This window comes from Oenanthe melanoleuca, chromosome Z (assembly GCF_029582105.1).
Source record: "Oenanthe melanoleuca isolate GR-GAL-2019-014 chromosome Z, OMel1.0, whole genome shotgun sequence".
NCBI classification, from domain to species: Eukaryota; Metazoa; Chordata; class Aves; order Passeriformes; family Muscicapidae; genus Oenanthe; species Oenanthe melanoleuca.
In genome coordinates, this window is record NC_079362.1 from 676,214 (window position 1) to 684,551 (window position 8,338).

The following is an 8,338-nucleotide window of genomic DNA, read 5'->3' on the forward strand; positions in this document are numbered from 1 at the left end:
AATATAGTTTGGCATAGAGTAAAATTAAAATCCATTAGGTGATCTCTGGCTATAAAATGCCAATTTTATAGTAAAACCTCAATAATGTGCTTGGAAAGGAATCAAATAGGAATTAGAGATGAAGGCAGGGGAGAGAGAGAAGGAAAAGGGGGAAAGAGAGATGAGGAAAGGGAAAAAGTGGAAAAGGGAAGGGGAAAAGAAGTTCACAGTGCCACATTGTGGCCATTGGTGCTGTTTCTGTATGTCCTCAGTTGCCAAGTGTACCTGAAGCTGCCAGGTGAACAAGAACTTTACAATTCTGCCCCACCAGGGTCTTCCCAGCACGCACTGGACTATGTTAGTTATACCACAAGCACTTTGTGCAAATATGAAATGCAACATTCTGTGTTTCTCACTCTCTTCCAGAAAGAAAGAGGGAACAGATTGCAGGTGCTTCTGCAAGCATTACAAGGTCATAAAGAATGGGAGTTGAGATGGGACAAAAAAAACCCAAACCAAAAGCAGCATCTACCAAATTAGAAAAGCAAGATTTAAAAGATGCTGGTGGTTGCCACAATGCCTCCTGTGAAAAGATACCACCTGTGGGACCTTTTGTGCAGCTTTAAAATGGATCATCACTGGACAGAAAAGTTCATCTGTGCTAATTAAGATTAATGGGAATCTCAAGGCATGACGTCTTTCCATATTTTGTGTGACAACACAGTAATGCACATAATTTATATCTTTATCATATTGAAATGCATGTATGCATGCAAGAGGAAAACTGTGAGAAATTTCCAGATTAGAATCTGCCTTTTTTGAATGTTTGATTTTGTGACCCTGATTCTGCAATTATATACTGCATTAGAACAGAAAATCTACAATAAATTGGGAGGATTTACTACAGAAATGTACACACTGCATGCAATACTTACCTTGTCTAAGTTCCTTGCACTTTACTTGATTACCTGCTCTGTCTCTAATTCAGACAGAGAGGCACAATGAAATATGCACTCACTCTGCCTTTTGTTCTCTCGTTGGGAAAAAAATGTCTGTCTTAGTACCAATTTGTCTTTTTTTCCATTCACTCTTTTGTCGTAACAAAATGAGTATTTTGAAAGGTGCAAGCCTTTAAACCTACATAAGCAAAATAGCTTCTATATTTAAAGATTCTAAATAGAAGTTTCTTTTAATGAAGAATGCTCAAAAACCCACAGTTAATTCTAGAACTGAGTGTTGAAAAAAATCTGATACTGATCAAGAAGGAGCATGAAAATCTTGTCTTTTTTGTTTGGTTGGTTTTGTTTGTGGGGCTCTTATTTGTTTTGGTTCTGTTTGCTCTTTTTTTTTAAATTAGTGTTATACATATTATTGGGAAGAAAATTATGACAGAGGGATATTAATTTTCAGGAATATATACTTTCTCCACGTTAGTATTCCCATCTGTTACTTAACTCTGTAACTGCAAAATTAAAAGTTGCTATCATCTCTGAAATACCATGTGCAAGAATACACATGGAAATTGTCTTTCAGCTGTTGACTGTAATAGTTTTGAAGTTTTTGCTCTCCACAAGCTCAGAGCAGTCTATCTGCCTGTTGTACCTCAGATAAAAAAACAAAATTTAAAAAAACCAGCAACTAAACAGGATTGGTTTTAGACTCTGACCTGGAATGTTGCAGCCTCTGGCCTGCCCCTCATTGCTTCCTCTGAAAGGATCTCCAGCTGCAGGCTGGGGAGCAGCGTGGCTGCTGCAGCACCTGATGCCACAGCCTGGTGTCTGACCTAAAGGCAAAAAACAAACTCAGCATTAATAGTAATTCTCTTTCAGACACCCCAGTTGGGGTGAACTGGGTTTCTTTGAGCCCATTGAGTGGACTTGCATTGATTGCTGGACCTAGCATCCATGAATAAAGCATGACTGAATTTTCATTGCAAATAAATCTCTAATGCACAGTGCTAGGAGAGAATGCTACCAAAAAAAAAACAAAAACCAAAAACACAACAACAACCTTGCCCTGATCTGAAAAGAGAAAGGCCAAGGATATGGCATATATGCACTGTAAAAACAAAGCACTTGCTGCATGGCATCCACTTCCAAGGTTTGAAAGAAGCCAGTGTGAAGATGGTGGTGGCACAAAGGAAATTTTCTATCAGCAAAGTTTGCTGCAGGTGAAACACACAGTTTAGGTTCTGTCACTTTCCATGAACATCAAAGGAAAGCGACTTTGAAAAGGTACCTGAAAATTACATTAACAACAGTTTTGGTGAATGCAGAAACTAAAATAGTTTCCCGTGTTGCTAGGAATTAAAGATGTAGGAAGGGAAACTGACAAGGTATGAAAACACTTCATTTGCTCTATGCTGCTCTAGATTAACAACAGTTATGGAACTATCTGCTACTAGAGCTTTAGTTGAAAACAGTCCATTCTCCTAAATAGTTAATATATACAGCTTTGTTGGACCTTCAAATAGTCCTATACTAGGACACAATTTACGAATCCGAGAGAAAACTTAAGATGACTATTGAATTTAAAATATGCTTTAAAAAATAGCATTAGAGTTTCTGATCACAGATTATGACTTCCTGCCCTTTCTTTTCCTTTTTATGGTGTTCCCGAGGTTAAAGCAGCAGACACAAAGCCAAATGTTTTATGGCCACCAAGTGTGTGACCTCGAATTACTCAGTAGAGGGTTAAGTCCATAATTGCCAATTTCTTGTGTTCCATTAGTCTTTGCTTGGCATCCAGAAGAAGTGCTCAGTGAAGGGAGGAAAGTGAATTTTGTCATAACTTCTACATTTAGAACAAGCTGTTTGTGTATTACAAACTTGCATTTTATTTCACTGTGGTTTTTTAAGATAGAAAAATTTGAGGGGGAAAGTTCAGCACTAAGGAAAGGAAGTTGCCCAGAAAAACCTTCTCCCCTGATGCAGGGGGTTATATTTCTTTTCTTTCGGTCCTTCTTACCTATAGAATTCTTCCCATAAATTGCTAAGAAACAACTACTGGGCTCCCAAGAGCTCTGTTTTATGCCCCTGTTCCTGCCCCTCACTCTGTCACCCGGTGAGCCAGGCTTACCTGGCCATTCTCCTGCTGCTCCTCCTCTCGCTGCCTCAGCTGCTCTTCCTGCTCTCGGGCTGGGAACAGCTCTCCCTGAGTCTGACATGCCACATCTGATAAAGCAATCTGTTTATGGTCTCTCTCCAGAAGGGCCTGCACAGAGAGCAAGAGAAGATGGGCTTCACCTTCCCAGACAGCATTTGTGGGCCAAGTCTCTAAGAGTGATGGGCTCACACGTTCCCAAAGCACTGTGCTGCTGCTCTCCTGGGTCATTCTCTGCCCATGGGGAGGCACAGATTCCAAAGTGACACTGGCAGTACAATCAGGGTCCATCTGGGACTGAAGCTCCAACAGCCTCTCAGGCAGCTGGCAGGGAAGGGGTGGCATTTCTCAAGGCTCTGCTGAGGGCCTCCCTCCACTTCTGCTGTGTCCCCTTTGTCTTTTCATTGTGACTGACCCCCTGCCCTGTCCCACAGCTCCATCCTGGCTCTGCAGGTGGCTTCCAGTGTGGACTCACTTCCTGTGAGAGACACTTCTGGAGTTCATGTTCTCTTCAGGCCTACACCACCATTCCTGCATTTCTGAAATCTACACTCTTGTTAGAAATCCTGCTCATTCAGGAGATAAGGATGCATGTAAAGATCCTGTGATGGAGGTCAGAGAGCCTCTACAGCCACCTCAGTATATGGAGGAAGACCCAGGTATTTATTCTTCCTCCGTTGTCAACTGAGAATTCAGACCAGCAGTAACAGAGATCCTCATAAGGCCCCATCAGCAAATGAACTTACACACCCCTAGGGACACCAGGGAAGAAAATCATGTGCCATGTAATGCATGTATGACCAGAGTCACCAAACATCACCTAAAGCATGGAATTGTTCCACATCACTAGGACTGGGAAAAATTTAAAGAATAAACTGGGGAGTTCAAGTCAGAAGAGGCTGGAGGAAGAAATGAACTCTGAGGGGAGAAAACAACCATTTCTGGAGGGGAATATCTCTGCCTGCTTGGGATAAATTGATAGAACATGTCTCTTCTCCTGAAGGGACGCCTGTAGGTGAGCTTTGCACCTCCACCTGCCTCTGACCAGAGCCAAGAAGAATCAATTTATAAATGTTACATAATTAGATAGACAGACAGACAGACAGATAGATAGACAGATAGATCTCACTTAAGCAATTTCTGTTACAATGCTTTCTGTTATGACACACATCAACACTCAGCAGCCAGTGCCCCAGTCAGCAGCAATCCTGAACTTGCTCACCTGTTGCCTCAATAAACCACACTCTTGGGGAATCTGGAGCACGTAGGTCCTTATGGAAAGAGATCAGACCCAGAGCACAGAACTGGGAACTGCACTCTTTGTGCATCTGTGCTCAGGCAAGCTCTTCTCTTGGTCACACTCACATTGACAGTGCTAAAGTGTAACCAGAAATGAAGCCCAGCCCTTCCCAGCTCCTCTGATCTCTGAGGACCAGCTGCAATTCAAGGGTGTTGATTTCCTGCTCAATTCCCAAATACAATCCTGATTGCATTATTTGACAATTGCTGATCCCTGAGGCTGCCAAAAGGTAAGGGTGCTGTTAAAATGGAAGTGATGTGCAAGGTCCTGCTGGCAGGCCTGTCATCAGAACAGCTCCTTCTGCACCAACATCCCTGCCCAAACTGCGTCTTGTCGTGCAGGAAAATGTTGAGCAAAAGCACGTTTGCTTGCCAGAGGAAGAAAATAAACAAGTCTTCTCCTCCTAGCAGCCCAACAACACAACACACCAAATGATCAGTCACCTACTCCAGTGCCTAAAGCATCTGGATGCAGTGAGGGGATGCTTGGCACAGGAACAGCCCTTGTGGGGAGCACTGTCAGGTAGGCATTTCTGGAAGTGTGCCTGGAATGTCCCTCATGAGCCTCCCTTTCCCCAGGTTAAAGCTCCCTCAGCACCTCCTCCTTGGGCTTGTGCTCCCACCCTCCCCAGCTCCCTTGCCCTTCTCTGGACACGCTCCAGCCCCTCAGTGTCTTTCTGCTCCAGAGGGGCCAGAACTGGACACAGCACTCGAGCAGCGGCCGCAGCGGTGCCAGCACAGGGCACAGCTCACTGCCCTGCTCCTGCTGCCCCACTATTGCTGACACAGGCCAGGATGCCCTTGGCCTTCTTGGCCCCCTGGGCACACACTGCCTCATGTTCAGCTGCTGTTGGTTGGCACCCCTGGCTCCTTTTTTCCCAGGCATCTCCCCAAGCAGAAAGTTGCACATTTGATTTAAAATACAGCATCTGGAATTTCAATGTGTCTTTGCTGTTCTCAGCAACACAAGTCTTTCAGTTTTTCCCCCTCTCCAGGGGGAATGTAATTTCCAAATAGTATTTTCAAATGGAATTATCCAGGAAGACCACACAATACAAAGCACCAACAGACACATGTAACCTCTGGGTTATGCCTCAGAAGTAGATCCAGAACTGTGCAGTTTTTGTCTTTTGCCATGTGGGACATGAATAGGCCCACATGGATTCATGCACAACACAATCATCTCTTTGCAGCTTATCAAAACACAGGCGGACACTCTGCTGCTGATCACTCTTTCATGAAGAGGTAAAAAAACAACCTGGCAATAAAAGCACCAAATCTCTGTCTTCAAGCTGCAACCCCACAATGTGTCTCTGAAATATGACCAGGCAAGCACGCCCAAAAAGTTCGTGGGGACAAACCACTCCAAAGAGCCCGTGTGATCAGATTAACCATTTTTTGTGCCTGTAGCTCCTTGGCCGGTCTGTGGAGTGGGACAGTTCTCTCCAGACCACAGTGTCCCCTACGTATCCAACAAGGTTGAGCTCAATGCCTCTGACATGCTCCCTCCTCTGGGGCTGGGGAGCCTTCACACTTCAGGCTGGCCCCTATCAGAATCTCAGCAAGCTGGGGCCAAATCATGACAGATCCAAGATCATTTTCCAGATCTCACTGGCACGGGGAATCGCTTGGTCCTGGCAGGACTCAGCACTCAGCATCCTCAGCCACCAGTAGCAAGTGCTGGCTGCTCAGGAACTTGCAGCTCTGTCTTGCACTAAAGACAGCACCAGCCAGAACTGGCACTTCCTGGCTTGGCATATTCAGGCTGTGCTGTGACCACAGCAAGAGGCTTGTGGTCATTTTGTTAGTCTTTGGTCTCATCTTTGGCCTCTTCTCCAGGAGCAGTGCAAGCCAGAGGAGAGTCTGCTGTTGGTTCAGAGTTGTGTGGACCGAGAGAAGCATGAGGGGACAGGCCATTACCTATCATTTATAACCTTATTTTTTAGGCAACTCTACAACCTGCTCTACTAAGGTGAAATCATAAACTGCGATAGCAATGGGATTCTAAGACACTCCAACAAAATTAAAATGGGCTGATTCAACATAACTGCATATGGCTATGAGTTCAGTATTCCACCCTGGCTACTATCAGCAAGCAACATTCTCTCTGAAAACTGAGCTTTGAAATGGAAAATTAGGAAATAGCCAGGGATGCCTTTGCTATTGCTGCTGCAAGCATGGAAATGGATTTTCTTTTAGCCTGCCCAGCTGGCCATCCACACTCTACTGCTACAGGCCAAGCTCACTGCTTCCTCCTCCTTTCTTCAACACCAGGAACATCAAATGTTCCTTTCTCACTCACCTCAGATTTGGCACCTCTGAGTACACGGCTCAGGTGACCTGTAGTGGGCAAAGAAAATCAACAGATTCTTTGAGACTATTGCCTGGGCTGATGAATCCCACAGAACAAGTCAACCCAAACAGAGAGCATTTTCTCTTTCACACCAGGCGTCCAGGAGACACAGCTCTTTCACACTGGCAGCAAGAGAACAGGATGATGTTTTTGGCTGTGACTATGCTTTGGCCTGTTTTGCCAGCAAATTAATACAAACTTGATCACTATAATGCAAATAGGTCTTTAACGCTCAATTTTTCTTTTCTGCCCTACACATAAAGCAGCTTTTTTTATCCTTACATTCAGGTACTGTTTTTTTTAACTAGTTGCATGAACTAATTCTCATTAACTTGCTGAAAAGAGTTGCCCAGAAAAGCTTCTCCAACATTCCTCTGAGCTGTGGAAGTTCAATTGGCAGTGAAACTGCACAGCAGCACCTCCAGGGTTCAGGAGCAAACACTCACTGCATTGCAGTTTGCACTTCATTGTAAAGGGAATCACTATTTTAGCACTTAGTAAAAGGTCAAATTAGACAGTCAAATTCTTTCATGACAAAGTTTAGAAAAAAGAAGCCTTCTCTGAATTCTTGCAAGAACTGCAGAAATTTTAGAAGGCCTTCTGAGAAGGTCTCCCAGTCTGCATTTTCAGTTGTCTTGCTTGGTCCAGCAAACTGAGGAAATGTCAGACTCTGCTGCCACAGACTCTCCCGTGGAGGGAATGCAACCCCTGCAGCTTCCCTTGCAAATGCTGCCCTCAGCCCCCTGGCTACAGACACCCCATTTTGGTGGAACCTGTTGACAGGAGCTTTACCAAACCAGTGGCATCCTAATGCTCTTTCTGTTTCCAAATCAAGCCAGTCACTAAGAAAGAGCAGGAAGACAAACAAAAGCCAGGTTAGGTTACACCCAAGGAAAATCTCTACTTACATGCCAAGTTAGTCAGATAATATCCGGAATAATTAATACCATAGACAGTGAAAACTGCAGCAACGATATTCTCAATCATTGTTGCATTGTTTTGCAAGTTTGGAATGCAAAAGAAAACAAGGCTCTTGTTTTCGCGCAGTTGCCCACTGACAAACCCTGGGATGCTCCTGCACTGAGAATGCCCAAGAGCTGCTCTGGCACTGAGGCCCTTTGTGCACCAAGGCAGCTTCTGATGTCAGCACAGCAACGTGGCAACCCTGCCCTGACATCACAAAGCAAACGTTCTGCATTGGTCTGTGACTTTATGCAAAGCAGCCCAACCTTCCCTCCAGCAAACACAAAATAGCATGGGAAGATTTCCTGCCCCAAAACAGCACAAATTCCCTGGGTGGGCCAAACCCTGTCATTCAAGGGATCCGAGAGTAACTTCAAGAGTGCCCCAAGCACCTACAGCCTGTACCTGGACTGAGCACTCAGATGGGACCAAAGCAAAGGAAACCACACCAAGAAAATGGCCCAAAGCATTGGACAGAACCAAAAGGGAAGACACTTTTGGCATAAGAGCTGAAATAATTCCTAACAAATGTCTCCACATATTTGCACATTTATTGGACATGCCCAGGGCTCCCCTGTATGTACGTACATCTCTGCCTCTGCCTTTGTTCTTCTGTCAATGTTTGACACTTCCCAAACTCCT

General features: G+C 44.6%; 1 long non-coding RNA gene across 1 annotated transcript; it reads right to left on the reverse strand.

The window, feature by feature from the left end:
* Window positions 1-3,113: 3,113 nt before the first annotated feature.
* On the reverse strand, window positions 3,114-7,788 carry LOC130265567 (uncharacterized). The gene is made up of 3 exons (XR_008842626.1): window positions 7,642-7,788; window positions 6,683-6,720; window positions 3,114-3,192 (listed from the first exon to the last, which is right to left on the reverse strand). It is a non-coding gene; the product is annotated as an uncharacterized LOC130265567 (long non-coding RNA).
* Window positions 7,789-8,338: the final 550 nt, after the last annotated feature.